The sequence below is a fragment of the Rhineura floridana genome, chromosome 9 (assembly GCF_030035675.1).
Source record: "Rhineura floridana isolate rRhiFlo1 chromosome 9, rRhiFlo1.hap2, whole genome shotgun sequence".
NCBI classification, from domain to species: Eukaryota; Metazoa; Chordata; class Lepidosauria; order Squamata; family Rhineuridae; genus Rhineura; species Rhineura floridana.
This window is the reverse complement of record NC_084488.1, coordinates 55,589,978-55,593,716: the sequence shown is the minus strand read 5'-3', so window position 1 is coordinate 55,593,716 and position 3,739 is coordinate 55,589,978. Positions and strand designations below refer to the sequence as shown.

The window sequence follows — 3,739 nt, the reverse complement described above, 5'->3', positions numbered from 1 at the left end:
ATTATTGTTTCCATTATGTCTGCAGAGCTAACGACTGATGGAGACCATGACATTTGTTAGTTTCTGGCCACCTTTAAGTATTGAATTCTCCAGGAGACAAGAAATAGATTGAGGGTCTGGATATTAAAATGAGGCTGTTGTTGAACTGAACGTTCAGTGTTATCAGTTAAGGTGTCCAGGCTTTATATCTACTGATATTAAGTTCAATTAATTACTGTTCTGAATTTTCAGCATGCTGTGGTTATTACTACTGGTAGTGATTGCTCTGCTGGGAAAGTGATTTTTGAAATGGGAGAATGGAGGTTTTCACTGCTGGGAATTGAAATATTTTGGTTCCCAAGAAGGTGTGGTTATTTTGTTTGGGTTTTTTGCAACCTGAATGTGGGTGGAGGTATCTAGTATTGAGCAGGGGACTTTTTTCATTTTGGCCTTCATTTAATGGTATGGCTACAGTTGCTGGGGGCAAGTTTGTTTGTTTTTTAAAAGTCTATGTGTTTTTTGACTAGTCAAAGCAGCATGCCCCCCACTGAGGTGCATGTGTACACACCTCAACCCTTGGGAAATATATTTGGTTTTCTTTGTTTTTAGTGTGATTGTGATGGTAACATATCTCTTTGCACATGGCTTCCCAATTCAAAAGTTCAATTCTGTTCACCTAAAGCCTCTATCATGGCCATTCTACCCTGAACACACCCAATCTCATCTGATCTCAGAAGCAAAGCAGGGCCAGGCCTGGTTAGTACTTGGATGGGAGACCACCTGGGAATACCAGGTGCTGTAGGCTTAGAGGAAGGCAATGGTAAACCACCTCTGAATACCTCTTACCATGAAAGCCCTATGAATATATCCAAAAGATTCTCAAGGTCGCTATAAGTCGTAATACACTTGAAGGCATATAACAACAACAAAGCCTCTATCAGAGGAAATAACTCATTTGGAGCTATCCATGGACCTGAACCCACAACTTGTCATACTGTCTGGACTCCATTGGAACTGAGATGGATGGGTAAGAACACTATCCATTTACCAATATACACATTCAGAGCCCCTCCACACATATTTATGTGATTAATATCATTTTGGCCCTCAGGGAACCTAGATTAAAATCAGATCAAACCTTTGAGGATCTATCTTTTCTCCCAGAATTGCTCAGAGGGCAAAATGGCTCAGTTGCTTCAAGTGTGTTTTTAGCACATTTGATCTTGTATGCTTTAATTTATCTCTATTTCTATTGGTGCTTTATTATAGACCTTTTGATTGCAGTAATCTAAACAGAACTAGCAGATAAAAGTTCTCTGGAGTGTGGGGGATTCACAATGGAAGACCCATTGCTTCTCCTTGCACACTGCTCCTCAAGTCCTCATCTACCATAAAAAAATTGTTACATTCCTAGCAAGGCTTCATACAAACTGATCAGGATCAGTGTTCACATGGAGGTGCTGTGTGTGTGAACTGGAACCCGGGGGCTCTTTATGGTCCCTGGCAGTTGCTTGATTACTTATTGTTGCACATTTGAAAACAGTGGCACTCACTAGACTTCTTCGAATACTTCAGGTATTTATTTCTTGAAACTCACTGGAAAGGTCCAGGGCAGAAAACCTAAGAGCAGTAAAATAACAGGTAGAACTTGTCTCAGACAGACTCCTAAGGAAATATATTAACAGGATCACCCACTCATACAGACCTCTGGTGCAAAAGTGAAATTGTCTCACTAAATCATCTCTAGTGGCCTTCTCATGATGAGGTCTTCTGAACTTGGCTCTTAAAGAGACATTATCAAATAATTACTGCATTTTTTAAAAAGTGCCATCATGATGGTATAAATTGTGGCAGCTAGCCTGGTAAAAGAACCAGTCAGTACAAAGAGCATCTTCAGGAACCTGGCAATACAACCCAGACAGAATTTAAATTAAATCCATTTTCAGTATTCTACCTGGAAGATAAGATTACAGATGAATAATGGAAGTTGTTATTCTGCATTTCTTTTGGAGGTGACATAGGAATTAAGTGTGAAACAGAACACAACATCAGACATAACTACAGTTATTTTGTATAGCAAGTAGAATTCATTTTAAGGAAAGTAAATTGCACTCTATTTTCCATTCATTTATGTTAAAACTGCCACCAGCAAATATTGCATGTCAAAGAGAAGTTGCAGCATGCTGTTCCCAACGAGTCTTATAATGCGAGACAAAATTCACAGAAATATACATACACATCACATCACACACAAGTAACAAGGTGCTGAATTTCAAGACTTCCAAGATAATTATTTTTTCTCAATCCCGTTCCTGCCATTTGTTATTTTTGCCTTATTTTCTTTTCATTCTCTTTAGTTTTTTTAAAATAGAATTGAAGTCTTCCATCTTGAAACCCCTTTTTGTTAGGTGTGACCTTGAGATTGTGATCATGAGTGCTAGGTACAAATCTTTGTCTGTTATGACTCAGGAGTCAGACCCCCTATTATCAGAGGAGGGTTCCGACGACATGAAGAATGGGGAAGATTAGACGCCTGACCCATCCTCACACTCAAAGGCTCCTCCTTCTCCACTTGTGGGCAGTGTAGGAGGACACCTCTTGGCCAGCACACATTCTCCAGTGGTATCAGAAGGTTCCCCAATACTGCTGGAGATGTAGCTGCAATGCTACACATTAAACATGTACTTTGACCCTCAGGCATCCTCACCAACCAAAACATAGAAGGTGGTGGCACATGCAGCAAAGCTTCCCCACTAGCATTAGTGGATGGGCAGAATCAATGGGTAGGGGTAGTCCTTTAATACTATGGCCTGGCCCCAAGTCATTTAAAGCTTCAAAAGCATACTTTTTCATTTTTCTTTGTCTTTAGTCATGCACTTGTGCACTGAACAGAATCTTAATATGAACACCCACTGTGTTTCTTTGGAATTTTGTTTTCAATGAATTCAACAAAGTGCCTGACCAAGACTGAAAACTGAAGAGGGTAAGAGATCAGCCTTGCATCAGTTCCCAATGGTAGAGTTGCTCTCTCATTGTGTTTGGCCTGTCTGGTCCCAATAAGATCACTGAGAAGCAGCCAATATAGTTGATCCTACTTCTAATACCACACAGCTGCACAAGGAATATTGAACTGTCTTCTGCTACAAACCCAACTGACCCTTTTGTGCAACCCACACATTTTCCATTATTAAAACTCTAGAGTACATAATTAGCTATCATTTATTATGTGGATGTACCCAAGATTATCTGCATTCATGATAAACAGCCTACAATTACAATAGTTAGACCATGGTAATTGCAGAAATGGTAACTCCTATTCCAGCTAAAAAGCACATTCAGCTCCTTTTGATTTTCTCCAACTGAAATCATTATCCAGTTGACACCAATGGAACCTAACTGTAGCTAGATAGATTGTGCCTATAATTTTGCATTCTGGAAGGTCTACGTAACTGGATAATAAAAATATGCTTTCTGAATTACAGATTTTCTGACATAAAAAGAACATTTAGAAATCCTTGGCTTTATGAACGGCATTTGTATTTAATTCTCTTATGTTTTTAGCTACAGGTTTTGTATCAATATTTTTAGCTATAGGTTTTGTATTTGTGTTTAGCTACAGGTTTACAGAAGCCAGTGGGATACATTCCTAGGTAAGTGTGCCTAGGATTGCAATCTAAGGCTTCAGTCCACAATTCACTCAACTGAAGGCGGTACCTGTTACATTAACAAAGCTCCTAAGGAACAGAATTGAAGATTTTAA

The 3,739-nt window shown here is 39.2% G+C and overlaps 1 pseudogene; it reads left to right on the top strand.

Annotated features, from left to right (window-relative positions):
* The first annotated feature begins 665 nt into the window (after positions 1-665).
* Positions 666-784, top strand: LOC133364608 (5S ribosomal RNA; annotated as a pseudogene).
* The last annotated feature ends 2,955 nt before the right edge of the window (positions 785-3,739 follow it).